The 17,175-nt window shown below is 45.6% G+C and overlaps 1 long non-coding RNA gene across 3 annotated transcripts in view; it reads left to right on the top strand.

The window, feature by feature from the left end:
• Positions 1 to 16,473, top strand: part of LOC114591228 (uncharacterized) — a 72,035-nt gene extending 55,562 nt beyond the window's left edge. For all 3 annotated transcript variants that reach the window (XR_013391909.1, XR_003705217.2, XR_003705216.2), the window contains one exon: positions 16,041 to 16,473. This is a non-coding gene — a long non-coding RNA (uncharacterized LOC114591228). The remainder of the gene's footprint in view (positions 1 to 16,040) is intronic.
• The last annotated feature ends 702 nt before the right edge of the window (positions 16,474 to 17,175 follow it).

Below are 17,175 nucleotides of genomic sequence, written 5' to 3'. Positions count from 1 at the left end.
TATGGATCACCTGCCCCATGAGCCGCCACTGTTTGGATGCTCTGCCATGGTTTACACAATGAACTACCTCCTAGTGATAAGGCTGAGAGATAATGTAGATGGGCAATGCTCGCTGAGGAATATATGCCTCTGTACATGTACTGACATAGGTCTCCATCAGACTGACATTGATGGCACACTGGCTAGGTGGCATGGCAGATACACAGGCCACAAATACAGCATTTACAAAAAACATTCAAGTGTAGGAATAAAATCCTGACAACAATTTTTGTGATCATGCTGTCCTATTGTGCTTCTAGGATGTAGGTGGATGTCGAGGACGAGCAACACTGCCCATTCTGGTGTGTGTGTGTCCATTTCTCATCCAGTGGTTCTAGTATAATCTGGGTTATTGAGTGAGGACATGTAGTCCCATGTAGGCTGTTGCATTCAACAGGGATGAATGGGAGTGTGCAGCTGAGATCCTCTTCTTGCCTCAACTGGAAAAGGAAGACCTTGCATTTTATCACTTTATCACAGCTGTTTCTATCAGTCAGCACTAGGCAAAGAAACTGCCTTAGGCAGTGGGTGTTAATTGGCAATCTACGTCCTTCCTGTCATGAAGTGTTACTTTGAGGTATTACCAGCTTCTGCTAACACTTGAGTCCTTGAATAAAGGAAGCAAATATGCAAGAGGGGGTGTGTGTGTGTGGCAATTGCTTGACTCAACTGAGTTGTGTGTGTGTTTTCAATATAAGTAGTCGCCTCTGTTGTGCTTGGGGTTAATTTTGGAAGTGGGATTAGGGAGGCTTGTCTGCCTGACCACAAACTGCAATTGCTAGTAACTGCTGCTTCCTATCAAAGGTGCTGCACTAAGATTGTCAGAAGGACCTTTAAAAATATTTGATCATGCACCTGCAGCAGCAGGGTGTTGTGCAGAGAACAAGTAATTCAGTAAAGTTTCTCCATGCAGCTTTAGAGTCTAAAGGAGCCTTCCACAACCTGGTCTCCTTCAGAGGATTTGGACTGTAACTCCCACTTTGTGATAGGAAGCACTCTGGCTGGGACTGAAAGGAGTTGTAGTCTAAGCATCTGCAAAGGCAGCAGGCTGGGGATCACCAGTCTAAAGCATGTTAAGTAAAGGTAAAGGGACCCCTGACCATTAGGTCCAGTCGTGACCGACTCTGGGGTTGCGGAGCTCATCTCGCTTTATTGGCAAGGGAGCCGGCGTGCAGCTTCCGGGTCATGTGGCCAGCATGACTAAGCCGCTTCTGGCGAGCCAGAGCAGCGCACAGAAACGCCTTTAACCTTCCCACCGGAGCAGTACCTATTTATCTACTTGCACTCTGGCGTGCTTTCCAACTGCGAGGTTGGCAGGAGCAGGGACCAAGCAACGGGAGCTCACCCCATTGCAGGGATTCGAACCGCTGACCTTCTGATCAGCAAGTCCTAGGCTCTGTAGTTTAACCCACAGCGCCACCCACGTCCCCTAAAGCAGTGTTTCCCAACCTTGGGCCTCCAGCTGTTTTTGAACTACAATTCCCATCATCCCTGACCACTGGTCTTGCTAGCTAGGGATGATGGGAGTTGTAGTCCAAAAACAGCTGGAGGCCCAAGGTTGGGAAACACTGCCCTAAAGCATGTTACATGAAGAAAATAAGGGAGAGAAGGTGAAGAGGAATTAAAGTAGGAAACAAGGGGCTGAGCCCAAGAGCAGAGAGAAAAAAGAAAGTTTGATTATAATTGTTTTCTGTAATTCTCTCCGGAAATAATTCTTACATCTATGTAGATCTGAGCCTAATGCCCAACTTTGTAAATAACCTCAGATGCAGAGTGGCAGGAATCTAGAAATCTTTTGGCATAGCTATTGTTTTGCTTTTTGATGTTTGCCACGGGGGCTCCTTTGGGAGAAAGAGCAGGATAAAAATGGAATAAATAAAATGAAATTAAAACTTTGGTTACCCAAACTTCTTCTTCCATGGTGTAGACAAGCCATGGAGCTTAGAGAAGGAATTCCATATTTTGTCTGTGTTTCTGTACCAGAGTCCTTTAGAGGAACTTTTTTTAAAAAACCAGCAAGAGGATAAAACCATGGGTAGGCAAACTAAGGCCCAGGGGCCGGATCGCCCGCGGATGGTCCAGGAATCAGCGTGTTTTTACGTGAGTAGAATGTGTCTATTTATTTAAAATGCATCTGGCACAGGAATTCATTCCCCCCCCCAAAAAAATATAATCCAGCCCCCCACAAGGTCTGAGGGACAGTGGACTGGCCCCCTGCTGAAAAAGTTTGCTGACCCCTGGATAAAACTATAGATGTGGTGACCATTTGGAACAAATTTTGAACTCAGTGAGGATGGCTAGTTTTGGTCCTGTCCAGGGTCTGCATATGAATGGAATGCCTGTCTGAGCAGGAGGGGAAGGGGGTTCTTTAAAGCCACTTCTCTGAAACTACCCAAAAGCCATTTTTGAACTGGATTAAGGTTTTTAATGAATGCTTCGAGGTTTACTCTCTGCAGGGAGCATCAAAGAGTACAAGAGGGTTCTTTGGTGGTTTACTGTTTCTTTATATAGGATCTTTTTCCGGGGCTAGCTTTTCTTCCTTTTTAAAAAAATATGACCACAAGTTACATAAAGCATGGATTACGGAGTTACATGACTTTTCATTTTCTTCTTTCTAAAGTATAGTCTTGGGAGGTTACATATGACCCACCTAGTCTGGATTCATGTCCATGCTGGTAGCGAAGAGAAACCAGCCTTTCTACAGCAGTAAGTCGTAAGATAGTCTTCATGCATCGAATAACATCCAGCCCCTAGAATTTGGAGAATAGATTGACAGACCACGAGTCATTCATGTTTACTACCCTTCCTTAAAATCCTTACTTTTAGCTTTCTTTGGCAAATGTATTGATATCCAATCCACCTTTGACTCTCACTACATCCTTGGCTTCGCTTGCATCCTGTGGCAGTGAGGCCGCAGTCCAAATATCTGCGGTGTAATAAACATTTGTGCCGAGCACAAATTAATGCTATTGATCTTGGAGAGGGCTGGAGCTTGCTTCTGGTCTTTTCTCACTCTGGGACCTCTTGTTCTTCCTTCAGTTTTCAATTTAATTCCTCTTGTGTGGCTCTTGACCCTGCATAATCCGGAGTCCTTGGTTCTTGCCTGGATGTGGCTACAATTCCCTTACCCAAGAGTCCTCTATCCAAGCAACATATGCTATTTCTACAAAGCACATTCACCACTGAATTAGCATAGCTAATATGCAGAGGTTGCAACAGGTGCTCTAGTTCTGTCTTAGGTGCTGGAAGCAATGAGGCAGTTTGAAATCACTATCAAAGAGGAGACTTTTCCCACCAGGGCGAACTGTCTTCTCTCAGAGTACAGTAATGTATGCAAGAAATTTGTGATAATGACTGCATGCTGGACTCTATGCTCCAGACAACCAACATGCTCTGAACATGTTGTTGGAAATAAACATGTTTACTCAGAAGTAAACAACAACCTTGCTCCAATCATAAAACCATAGCATTGCAGGAGGCTTTGTAGATCTCCAGAACCGAGCGGTCAAGTTTTACATGAAATGCACCTATTTTACCTTTAAAATTGTCAGTCTTATTCCTTCCTTCCTTCCTTCCTTCCTTCTCTCTATTTGCACTCAAGTTCCTTGGGAACAGGGATTGATTGTTAAACTACTTGTACCCCTGTGAGGAGAAGTGGGGTCTCCTAACAACTCTCAGCACCCTTAAACTACAGTTCCCGTGATTCTTGGAGGGAAACCATGATTGTTCAATGTGGGATGATAGTGCTTTAAACATATAGTGCACATGGGGCCTCACAAAGTGACTTTTCCTCCTAACATGGGCCTCCCTAGTAAAGTTGATCCTTGGGATATCCTAAACTTGATGTTTTGTCCATAGTTTGCCCTGTTGCTGTAATTATTGATATTTACCACGCAGTGGTGCCTTTAGAAGAAAACATCACTGTGTGAGAATAACTTGGAAGTGGCAGCTCTGTAAACCAGATTACATTTGACTTATGTGGCTCCACAGGTGGAAAAGTTCAAGAAACCGGGCTGTGTGGTAATAATTGTAATCACATGAATGGCATGGAAGTCTGAATCCAACCTGAGCAGAATCTGAAACCTGATCCACTGTTGTGGCATGAGCTGGTCCATGGCTAATAGCAAAGCATTAATGGAAAAACTTTAATACAACATTTTAGAAGTGGGCATGATTGCAGAAGGCAACTATTTTGTCACGATGAAGGGGTTTGGTTTTAGTTCATTCCAGGAGCGCCTCACAATGTTTTAATACTATAATTGCCAGTTTTCTCCTTTTCCACCTGCTAACAATGGAACAGTCCATTGTTAGGGAAGCCTTTGTTCTCCAGCATTAAATCTGTTCTCTGCTGAAAATTAGAGGGCAAACGGTGAACTGGTGTGGAACGCTGTGATACTTTTAAAAGGTGCTTATTACAAGGAATTACTCGGTATCAATAAGCACATTCTGTCACCGTTTGGGTACCTGATGGTTGCATTCAAAGGATCACCTGAAAAAAGCTGGTTTCTCCCCCTACACAAAAAATAGAGAGAGAATTATCCATACTTGGAATTAATTCTCACGGGAGCTTGGTAAGATGTGAAAACAAGCCCTTTTGAATGGCTTGACATAAATGAAAGTGTAAACGAAAAGCATTTTATTCAGTTTTCGAGGCAGTCTTTTGGGAGTCAGTGTGCCACGTGGTCTGGAACCAAATGTTATGGATAGCAGATCAGAACAAGGAGCACTGTGAATGCTGAACAAAAAAGGAAAGGAAAGGGAAAGAATGGCCCAGCCTAAGCTGGAACAGCTGAAAAGCAAGGAAACAACGAGTCTTCTCATGAAAAGCAAATAGCCAGGGAGAAGCCACCTTCAAAAACAATGTTGCCTGAGCTGCATATAACTCTCTTTTTCTTTAATTGCACATTTTACTTATCTAGTCCTCTTGCTTTTCAATCTTGATGGCAATGCCTTCGTTTTTTACCCACCTGTTTTCTGCATATTCTAAAATAATTTAACTTAGCTGATGTGATGAAGGCTGAGGGGCGGGTGATGTGTTGCTCTCAGGCTGCTGCCTGTTTGGTTGCCTGCCAAGAGAGCGCAGTGGGGCTTGCTTCAGTAGCATTTCGTTTCAAGCGGAGAAAAGTTGCCTTTGCTCTCAGACAAAGCAGAAGGGAATCCGTAAAAGGACTGCGCATAGGCAAGGGATATGAGAGGGAGAGGGAGATTTCTTCTTCAGCTGCTTATTTAATTTGACACTGTCCTCGGACATAAGGTCATTTTATTGCCAGCCTGATGCCTGCCAAACTGAGGAAGTCACCTTTTAAGGAAAGAGCTGGACCGTACTGTCTAGCTGTAAATGCTATATTGAATGAAGGCCATAGCTTGGAATATCTAGAGAGTAGTTCTTTGTGCCACAGTTTTCACTCTGCCAAAGCACTTTCCATAATCAGACCTAAGGCATGTTTACATTCCTGTTGTCTTTGGTACTGGGCACATTCTCTCGCTCTATGCTCCCTCTCTGTGCAGGACACATCCATCTTTCAAACATGCATATCTGTGGTGCTCAGGCTAACTCTCTGTCTAATAATAATAATAATAATAATAATAATAATAATAATAATAATAATTTATTTGTACCCCGTCCATCTGACTGGGTTGCCCCAGCCACTTCCAACATATATAAAAACATAATAAAACATTAATCATTTTTTTAAAAAAACCTTCCCTACACACGGCTGCCTTCAGATATCTCCTAAAGGTTGCTATAGTTACATATCTCGTTGACCTCTGATGGGGTGGGCCAACTTTGCCTGGGCCAACTAAAGGCCCATTGAAGAGGTGGACATCACCGTTTCTACAGTGTTCTTTGGTGGCCCTGTGTTCTACTTGACAGTGGACAGGGCTCTATTTTGAGGGCTGCCAGGGGACAGCTGTTATTGAACGGTTGTCTGGTTGAAGGCTAGTTTAAAAAGAAAGAACCCCAAGGAGGGACAGCAGGAGTTGGCCGTCGGTTGCTTTCACCTGCAGAGAAGACTGAGCAGGCACACAGGTCACAGTTCCCCCCGCAACAGTGGGATAGAATGGGTGGAATTCAACATTGCACTCTTCCACTCGTTCCATCTATGCAAGCATTCCAGCTTGCCAGAAGGAAAGATTCCCCCCACTCCTCTCCCTTACCCATGCACTGTTCCAGGATTCTCCTGACCCCACCCAGAGCCAATGGAGTTTGCATAAATGTGTACATTAGTCAAAACTGCATTCAGAAATATGCTTATTGGGATAAATTCACACTAAAACGCTGAATAATTTTAACAAGGTTTTTAAAGATTCACAAATTGCTGCAAGAATATTGAGAACTGAATTTAAGACAGGAAAAGTGAGAAACTAAGAAGGCTGAAATCAACAGAGCCTTCCACCCCTGGCGGGGTTTTTAATTGTATTTAGAACTGTATCCTTGAAGAAGAATATTCTTTGACGCATGATCAGACTTTTCTTTCTGTAGAATATTTCAGTCTTTGGTGCTTTCCATACAAGATGCTACAGTAAGTGCTCAAGTTCACAAAAGAAAAGAGTGTATTCAAGGTTTATGTGATGTCAAACATAAGCTAATGAGATAATTTGCCTGGGAAATGCTCAGGAGCCTTGTAGAAATTTCCAAATACTTGGTCACAGCAGCCTTGTGTGAGAGGAACAGTATCTCACAAGAAGCATCAAGGTTCTTGGTCCCTCTTCTGTCAGTTTATTTCCTTCATTCATCTGGGAAATGTTTTGGTATCACATTGTTAATATCGGCCTTGATTTAAAAAACGTCGTATAAAAGACAAGTGGGCCCCGTTAGACAAGGGGTGGATAATACTTTCCCCCCTCAGGTCTGTGTGAGGGCCCCCCCCCTCAGGTCTGGGTGGGGCCAGATCCAAACATGAGCAGAGCAAGAGAAATATGGGAGAAGGGTGGGAGTCATCCCATACTCTTTCCTCCTTATTCACACACAGTCCATACAACTATTCACACACACACAAGCATGCACCCCTGTCCCCCATTCATTCTCTCTTTCTCACATACCTTTCACCCTCATTGTTTCATTCACACACAGTATTCCATCACTATCCACCCACCTCTCCCCCCCCCACAAAGACATACATACACTTTTTAAAGTTTAGGCTAGTGTCCTGTTTCTAACAACAGCCACTTCAACCCTTTCAGGGCTATTTGCATAGCAGGAATTCATTTGTTGTGGATGATGTGGAAGAAGGTCCACTATTCTGCATTTTCCCTTTTATTTGGTGCATTAAACACACACACACACACACAGCAGAGACATATTTGTGGTGTCCTGGATGAGTCATCATTCCTCTCTATAGCGTAGTTTATTAGAGTTCTTAAACTCCTATGTCTCAAAGCGACTCAAGGCATCTTACAGCAGATTAAAACAGACAAAAGTTAAAACAAGGCAGCAGTACACAACAGTATCAACAACGTCTTAGTATCACAACCAGACAAAACAACAGAGATAATCTGTGCTCAAAAGAGGCATAAAAGCAGCCGTCTGATCCCAACAAACGCCTGGGAGTAGAGGAACGTCTTGACCTAGTGCCGAAAAGATGTCTGAGGTGGTTGTTTACTTGGATAAGAACTTAGGATGATCCCTGCTGGATCAGAACAAAAGCTTATCTAGTCCAGCATTCTGTTCCCACAGCTGCCAATCAGATGCCTGTGGGAAACCTGCAAGCAAGACCTGAGCGCAACTCTGATCTTCCCAGTTGCAGTCTATAGCAACTGGTATTCAGAGTCCTACTGCCTTGGACAAGGGACGGCATGGCTAGTAATGACAGCCTTATCCTCCATGGATTTTTCTAATCTTCTTTTAAAGCTCTCCATGTTGGTGGCCATGGATGTTGTGGGAGCAGTGGCGTAGCGTGGGGGGTGCCAGGGGTGCCGGCCGCACCGGGCGCAACATTTTGGGGGGCGCGTTTGGCCGGCCCCCCTCGAGGAAGCGGGAACCTCTCCAAGGCACAGCGTGCCGTCGGTAGAGGAAAAAAGCCGCGCAGCAGCAGCAGCAGCAAAGTCGGGAGGAGGAGGAGGTGGAGCGAGCCTGCTAATTCCTTGCTGGGAATTAAGCGGCTCAAGACTCTCTCCACTGGCCGCCTGGGTAGTGAGCCGAGCCGAGCAGGGAGTCTGGCGAGGGGGCGGGAAGAGACTTTCCCCCCTTTTTTCCACCTCGCCTGGTCAAAAAGGAGAGCGGAGTCTCCTCAGGGCGCCCTCAGGCAGGGCAGGGCAAGGCAAGCAGAGCGAGGAGGAGAGAGAGGGGAAGGGGGGGGGGGGAAGCAGCCAGGAAACGTCGCGGTGTGGAGGAGGAATCAATTAAGGAGAGAAAGCGAAAAGCCTTGGAGAAAGGGGAAAAAGGAAAGAAAAGAGGCAGCTCCAGGAGAGCGCGGGGGAAAGAGAAGCCTCGCTGCTGCTGCTTGGGAGAGTAAATTACTGTACTTGCCTTGCCCCGGGTTAGGGGGCGCAAATTACTTGCCTTGCCCCGGGTTAGGGGGCGCAAATTACTTGCCTTGCCCCGGGTGCTGATAACCCACGCTACGCCGCTGTGTGGGAGTAAATTCCATAGTTTAACTATGTGCTGTGTGAAGTATTTTGTCTGTCCTGAATCCCTCATCTTCACTGGATGACCCTGAGTTCTAGTATTATGAGAGAGAAAGAAAAATGCCTCCTTCGCCACTTTCTCCAAACCTTGCATAATTTTAGACACCTTATCTCTCTCCCCCCCCCCCCCGCACCAGTGCCTTTTATTTAAACATCCCTTCACTGAGGCGATCTCCTAAAACCCCAGCCCTATGGGTGATTTCTTGGAAACATGTCAGTGTGTTCAGTGAGGCTTCCTGCCACATGAGGGCCAAGCTACACGATGCAAGAGCATTTTTTTTCGGGGGGGGGGGAATAGCTTCATAGAATCATAGAGTTGGAAGGGACTTCAAGGGTCATCTAGTCCAACCCCCTACAATGCAGGAGTCTCAACTAAAGCATCCATGACAGATGGCCATCCAGCCTTTGCTTAAAAACCTCCAAGGAAGGAGAGTCCGCAACCTCCCGAGGGAGTCCATTTCATTGTCAAACAGCTCTAACTGTCAGAAAGTTCTTCCTGGAGTTTTGTTGGAATCTCCTTGTAACTTGAATTCATTGATACGAGTCCTGCTCTCCAGAGCAGCAGAAAACAAGCTTGCTCCATCTTCCATGTGACAGCCCTTTAGATGGCTATCTCCTCTTTGCCAGGCTAAATGTACCCAACTCTCTCAGCCGTTTCTCATACGGTTTGGTTTCCAGACCCTTGATCATCTTGGTTGCCCTCTTCTGCACACGTTCCAGCTTGTCAATATCCTTCTTAAATTGTGGTGCCCAGAATGGGATACAGCACACCAGGTGTGGTCTAACCAAGGCGGAATAGGGTGGTACTATTACTTCCCTTGATCTGGAATTATAAATCTGTGATGCAGCCTAGAATAGCATTAGCTTTTTTTTTTTTTTTTGCTTGCTGAACAGAAGGTTGGCGGTTCGAATCCCCACGACAGGGTGAGCTCCCATTGCTTGGTCCCTGTTCCTGCCAACCTAGCAGTTCAAAAGCACATTAAAAAAAAGTGCAAGTAGATAAATAGGTACCGCTCCGGTGGGAAGGTAAACAGTGTTTCCGTGTGCTGCTCTGGTTCACCAGAAGCGGCTTAGTCATGCTGGCCACATGACCCAGAAGCTGTACGCCGGCTCCCTTGGCCAATAAAGTGAGATGAGCGCCGCAACCCCAGAGTCGTCCGTGACTGGACCTAATGGTCAGGGGTCCCTTTACCTAATTGAGAGTAGAGACACAACAACCAGGAAGGGTTAAGCATCCCCTCCCCAAGCTGATATCTTAATTCCAAACTCTACCCCTGCCAAACAGCAAGCTTTTATTCCATGGGTATATATTACCATGTGCATTTTTGGCCCTAGTGTACATCGGAGTTCAGCCTTGGTCCAGAGGTTGCCGTTTAGTTAATCAATCTCCGCCGGCATCCTTCTCCTGCCTGCGAAAGAGCACTGGGTGCTGTTTCTTTAAAACACTACTGATTACATCTGACCCTTGAAGCAGCGCTGACACAGTTTTCTCAAGGTTTTGTACACAGAGCTACAGGAGTGTTGTTTCAGGCTGACAGATATATGTATTTTTACTCGCAGCTCTTTGCTCAGGGGTCCCAGATGTTTGTGCCACTTTTAACTTGACCTAAGGTCCTTTTGTGGCGCGCTCGCCTTCTGAAGACTAACCCAGATCCCAGCTTGGCCCATATGGCCGCATTTGTACAGCTGACAGACTCCAGAGCGGTTTTTGCCTGCACCTGGCTATCATCGCTATGGACGATGGGTGCGGGGAGGTGGAGCGGGGGTGGGGGGGAGTGAAGCAAAAGCAGGATGACTAATTCTCAGGGTGTTAAATGAAACAGCTGCACAAAGTGCAAAAAGGAAGGGGGGGCAGGAATCAGGAATTTAAGTGGGCTTTAAATTCCAAAGAGCAACTTGCTTTGCTTTCCTGTCCACCATGTGGTTTTTCCCTGTTCATGCTGTGTGCTCAGCAGTATGTTGGGGCAAGAGGCTTCCAATAAATTCAGCCTTACCAAATGTCGGAGTTTGATCCAGGCAGTTTGAGCTGGTGCCGTTTTTCTCACTAGCAAAGAAAAACGGGCCAAAGACTGGATGAAGGGCACTGGGCTAGTGACAAACTGGCAACTCAAAGGGAAACGTCTCAGGCCTTGCATCTGTACACACAGGCAGGGGAGTTTGCAGTAGTTTGAGGCTGGCTGGATTAGTGCTGTGAGAAACCATGGTGGAAAAGTAGCAGCTGGACCAGCACCGAAAACTTTTGCCGGGCTTGCAACCAAGGAAATCCATCCTATAATTATAAAGTTCCTGGTACTATTTTCAGCTATGTAGAATTGGATTACCCTTTCGCTTGCTGTGTGTGTTGAACATCGACTCTTGTTGGTACATTCTGTTCAATATAGGGTTTGTCAGATTTATTTATTAATATTTTTTTTAAAAAAAGAGGGAATTCAAACTATTAATTTTAAAGATGGACATAGTTGTTTTGCCAAAGCATGAGTGAAGTGACATTCTTTCCGGAATCAGAGTTTCGTGATGTTTTTGGCCTTGCCTTAGTTTCTACTAGAGGACCATTATTGATATTTATTTCTTCAGTAATAAGCATTTCTTTCCTTTAGCTCATTTTGAGGGAAGCCTGCTTTTGTTTCTTGCTGCATGGAGTTTTTGTTTCTTGGCAAGGAGTTCCACAGGGCAAGGTCTGCCACACTAAAGGCCAGCCGAGTCCAAAATGCCCGAACAGGAAATCTCAGTGATCTTTGTGAAGACTACAGCTCAGGAGGGAAGAATGAATCCTGCCATTCACTGCAATCTCCATGAAGATCAACCGCCACCCTGCCTAGGCCTGCAATTAAATTTGAGAGAAGCTCCAGTTATTATTTTTCAAATCCGATAGCTTTGTGTTTGTGTGTACACACACATCTATGAACGGAGACGTATGTGTGTATGACAGCGTGAGTGGCCTCGCCCCCTTTTTTATATAGCTCAGTTGGATGAGGGACTGGGGACCTCATCCTGCAAAATGTCCCCTGTCCTTGACTTAGAGCATTATAGAATCATAGAATCATAGAGTTGGAAGAGACCACAAGGGCCATCGAGTCCAACCCCCTGCCAAGCAGGAAACACCATCAGAGCGCTCCTGACATATGGTTGTCAAGCCTCTGCTTAAAGACCTCCAAAGACGGAGACTCCACCACACTCCTTGGCAGCAAATTCCACTGTCGAACAGCTCTTACTGTCAGGAAGTTCTTCCTAATGTTTAGGTGGAATCTTCTTTTTTGTAGTTTGGATCCATTGCTCCGTGTCCGCTTCTCTGGAGCAGCAGAAAACAACCTTTCTCCCTCCTCTATATGACATCCTTTTATATATTTGAACATGGCTATCATATCACCCCTTAACCTCCTCTTCTCCAGGCTAAACATGCCCAGCTCCCTTAGCCGTTCCTCATAAGGCATCGTTTCCAGGCCTTTGACCATTTTGGTTGCCCTCCTCTGGACACGTTCCAGTTTGTCAGTGTCCTTCTTGAACTGTGGTGCCCAGAACTGGACACAGTACTCCAGGTGAGGTCTGACCAGAGCAGAATACAGTGGCACTATTACTATTATGAACTCTTGTGAAACTGGTTTGGCCAGAGCTGGTGGTGAGACCCCAAAAATGTGCATGTGGATTCTGCTGGTGACGATAACCCTGCAGTATGGCTTCCTGTTCTTTTTGAGCGCCACTGTACAACGAAAAAAATGGAAGATTGTTTTTTTTTTAAAAAAAGACAAGAGTGGCCTATTTTTAAAATGGGCCACAGTCACTGACTTGACCTAATTGCATCAGCACATTCTTGAGGCTGACTCTCTCTGCTCTGTGAAGCGCCTGCATCTAGTTCCTCCGCTGAATGCTAAACTTGCTAGACTAATTTCCTCGGGCAATTCTGGCCTTCATACCAGTGGAGGCCATGACCAAGATGACAATTTCCTCAATGGGGATCATCTCCCCATGCAGGGGAAAAAAATGTGTTCTTTGCCTTTCCCTGTGTCTACTTCCCAGTCATTATGCTTGCAAATAAGAATAATGATAAAAACATTCAGGCTGCAGTTCAAGAGATTTCAGAGCACATTCCCCCCCCCCCCCTTTCTACGTGGAGATTGATATTTTGGTAGGAAATCATAATGATGGAAGTGGCTCTGAGACAGGTTATTATTTTGTAAAATAACTTCAGTGTTATGCTGTGACAAATGTTCAGTCTGGGCAAGCTTATCACCTTGCCTAACGGAAAGATCCCCCCTCCCCTCCCCTCCATGTACTGTTCCTGATGCCACCCAGAGCCAATTTGGGGAGAAACAGGGAGAGCACAATGTGCACAGTCAGGGAGGGGGGAGCCTCATTCTTCTCATCAGTAGCTTTTTTAAAATGTTGGTGAGAGCCTTATTTACTTTTGCACATTTCACTGGTGAAGCAGTGAGATTTTGGAAGTTTTGCCACTGGATTTCTTCCATTGTTATTATTTTTGAAAAGTGGACTACCCATTGGTAGATTCGGTGGTGTAAAACGTACATGTCGTCATGACTCCGGGCTACAGTGTTGTGGGAGCCCTACTCTTACGTGGATTGAATGGGGAGCTTGTAGTGGATGCACAAGAGCCAGAGTGCAAGAACCTGCTAGGTAGGAACTTCCCAATTCCTCTCCACCAATCCATGAAGGAGACAGACTGGGGATGATGTTGAGCTCCCATCCTGCTGGGAACCTGGCAAGGCAATCTTCTGGCTTTTTCCAAGGCCCTGTCTTGAAGGTTCATGGAGGATAGTTCTACTTCTCTACTGTGGGCTCTGCTGGCTTAGACTCTCCTTGTTCCAAGTGGCTTTTCATACTGGGCAGGGGATAGAAAACCTTTCCAGTATGCCTTTAGCGTTTAGTGAACACCAGTGATGTGATGTGTTGTTTTGTCCATTCATCTATTATTATTATTATTATTATTATTATTATTAAGACATCTGCTTCTTGGCCACAATGAAAATGTACCAGGAGATTTTAAAGGGATGGGGTGCAGCGAGCTTGCATGCCTCTGGAGAGCATAGAGTGAAAAAAATTAAATTACGCATGCGCACTGGTGTTACTGACGTTGATTTAAGGAAGAAAGTATGAATTGTGCATTCCTTACACTGCACAGTCTTATCATTCCTTCATTGGATGGGCTTCAAAGCTGGGCTTAGAGTTTTAATGGAAAGATTTGTATTCCTGCCCCCCTCTCTCGAGAAAATGAAGGAAGGCTCTTAAATAAAGCCTTGTCTTGTTCCATGTTTGGCAGCCAGGCACATTCGCAGTCGTAACAGCCGGGGCTGGGGGGTGGGATGAGATGGGAGAGTAACCAAACCCCCATCTACTGATCACAGGAACTGGCTAGCTGATCCTTTGATATCAGGCTACAAGAGGACAAAACAGTGTGACATGGGACACTTCCTGTCCCGAATGGGGCCAGTGATACTGGACACCTGAAACAACAAGTGCACAAAAGGTTCATAGTCCTGGTCCAGGAATGTCCTATCTGGGCTGAAGTTGTTTCTCCCGGAACCTGCATCAAGGAATCAAGTCCTGCACATAGATGTGGGAGAGAGGAATTTTTTCCCTAAGCAAAATGAATTGAGGTGGACCTGACTGGAATTTTTGCATCGCAATCAGAAGAGTGCTGAAGGCAAGGGTAGGGAGGCCGGATTTTTGGCTTGTAGGAGCAGAGTGACATTTTTGTCTTTCCAAAAGGAAAGGAAATGGAAGGAAAACCAGACAAATGATGAGAGTTTTGACTTCTTGTATCTGATAGATAATAGAATAGATAATAGAATTATAGAGTGAAGAGACTTTTTAAAAACTGCTGGCTTGTTTCAAGAAGTTTGTCACTTTTGATTGAATTAAAAAATGCATTGAAAAGCACCAACAATGATTTTTGCCCTTATTTGTACATGTGGAACAGAGACATATGCTGACAGCTTCTCCAAAATGAGGGCCTTGAAATGTAATACGGACGCGGGTGGCGCTGTGGTCTAAACCACTGAGCCCAGGGCTTGCTGATCGGAAGGTCGGCGGTTTGAATCCCTGCGACGGCGTGAGCTCCCGTTGCTCAGTCCCTGCTCCTGCCAACCTAGCAGTTCAAAAGCACACCAAAAAGTGCAAGTAGATAAATAGGTACCACTCCGGTGGGAAGGTAAACGGCATTTCCATGTGCTGCTCTGGTTCACCAGAAGTGGCTTAGTCATGCTGGCCACATGACCCGGAAGCTCTATGCCGGCTCCCTCGGCCAATAAAGCGAGCACAACCTCAGAGTCGTCCGCGACTGGACCTAATGGTCAGGGGTCCCTTTACCCTTTACCTTTAAGCACACTTGTTCTAGAGTAGGTCCTATTGAAATTAAGTGGAGAGTTCTGAAGAAACCTGGATAAAAATGGGATGTACAAGTAATTCATTAAAGTTTACATTCCTAATTATTTTACTTGTTTATGAATGTTTATAACCTGCTTTCCATTTGACACCTTCAAAGTGGTTTGCAACAGTGGACAGTGGACTGAGCAGGCACACACAGTCTACCTAGTCACAGGTTGGATCTAGACACCTCAAAGAAGCGTTTTAGTTAAACTCGTTTTAAACTTTGTATGAGAAATCGGGTTAGCAAAAATGGAACTCCACAGCGCCATCTGGTGTCACAGTATTAGAATGCATAAACCACGCATATACAAAGCACTTTTTCTTTGCCAGTGTAGCTGAGTCCACAGTCTCCCCACCATGCTGAGACGTGCTGCATTACTATTTCAGTAGTGACTATTTCTAAATTTCCATCTATACAGGGAAGAATTCAACGCCATGCTCTTCCGATCATCCCATCAGCGCAAGCATTTCTGCTTACCAGAGGGGAAAGCTCTTATGCTGGCTTCTGCTAGAGTGCCAGTGAATTGGATCCAGGCCATAAATTGGCCTATGCAAATTTTATGCAGATCTAGGCTCTCTCTCTGTGTGTGTTAGTGTGTTGTGTAAGTGATCACCCTAGCAAATCTGCACAGGAGCAGCCTGCAGATCCTATAAAGGAATACAGTGGTACTTCGGATTACATACGCTTCAGGTTACAGACTCCGCTAACCCAGAAATAGTACCTCGGGTTAAGAACTTTGCTTCAGGATGAGAACAGAAATCGTGCTCCAGCGTGGCGGCAGTGGGAGGCCCCATTAGCTAAAGTGGTACCTCAGGTTAAGAACAGTTTTAGGTTAAGAACAGATCTCCAGAACGAATTAAGTTCTTAACCCGAGGTACCACTGTAGTGGCAACTCCAGTTTTTCAGTAGCTGGAAGAACATAAACAACAGAGAAAATTCTTTTAACCTCTAGAAGTGGGATGATTACCTCTCCCCCTCCCTCTCTCCATAGATCTGTTCTCCCTTGAACTGCAGTGACTTCAAGAAATACAATAGGATGGGGATAGGAGACGAAGATGGTATGCTGGTTTCCCCCCTCCCTGTTGACAACCAAAGGCATCTGAGGAGCATGAGGTCTTTCCTGTTTCTAAGAAAACAGTTTCCCAGGAGGACACCTGAAACAACAACCGCCTTCTTCTCTTCTCTCTGTATCTTTGGTGAGAGTCACAAATCACCTCCCCCTCCTTTTATTTCCCTCTCATTTATCAAGTCAGTTTTGTGTTTTGCTTTGTTTTCATTCCTCTGTGCCAGAACAAATCTCTGTGAGAGGCAGGTGCCAGGAAGTGCAGTAATCAGAGGAATGTGTTTCTAACTTTAGTTCTTTCAACTGCAGTGACAATTACTGTGTTATTTTATTTAAATAAACACAAGTCTTTTACTGGAAATGTGAATTAGCTTCTGTATCAGGAGCTGCGCGGTGGAAAGAGGTGTGTCAGTAGACACTTGCTGCTGAATGGTGGAACTGTGGCAGAGAGTATCAACACTCCTTTTCAATTCTGGATGGCCCAAATGCCACAAGGAGAAGATCGCACCATTGTTCTCTTGTCAATGACATTGGGGACACAATAAGTTCTCCTGGGTGAGCCCCATTGGGTCAAATACAGTTGTGGCTATGGAGGAGCAATTAAGCAACTTTAAATAAATGGACAACTAGAATTCAGTAATTCTGGATATGTAATCATAGTTTTAGGGACGCGGGTGGCGCTGTGGGTAAAAGCCTCAGCGCCTAGGGCTTGCCGATCGAAAGGTCGGCAGTTCGAATCCCCGCGGCGGGGTGCGCTCCCGCTGCTCGGTCCCAGCGCCTGCCAACCTAGCAGTTCGAAAGCACCCCCGGGTGCAAGTAGATAAATAGGGACCGCTTACTAGCGGGAAGGTAAACGGCGTTTCCGTGTGCGGCTCTGGCTCGCCAGAGCAGCGATGTCACGCTGGCCACGTGACCCGGAAGTGTCTCCGGACAGCGCTGGCCCCCGGCCTCTTGAGTGAGATGGGCGCACAACCCCAGAGTCTGTCAAGACTGGCCCGTACGGGCAGGGGTACCTTTACCTTTACCTTAATCATAGTTTTTATTAACAAGTTTCATTTCCCTA

Source organism: Podarcis muralis, chromosome 2 (assembly GCF_964188315.1).
Source record: "Podarcis muralis chromosome 2, rPodMur119.hap1.1, whole genome shotgun sequence".
NCBI lineage: Eukaryota > Metazoa > Chordata > Lepidosauria > Squamata > Lacertidae > Podarcis > Podarcis muralis.
The sequence above is the reverse complement of the archived record's forward strand: the minus strand, read 5'-3'. Positions and strand labels throughout refer to the sequence as shown.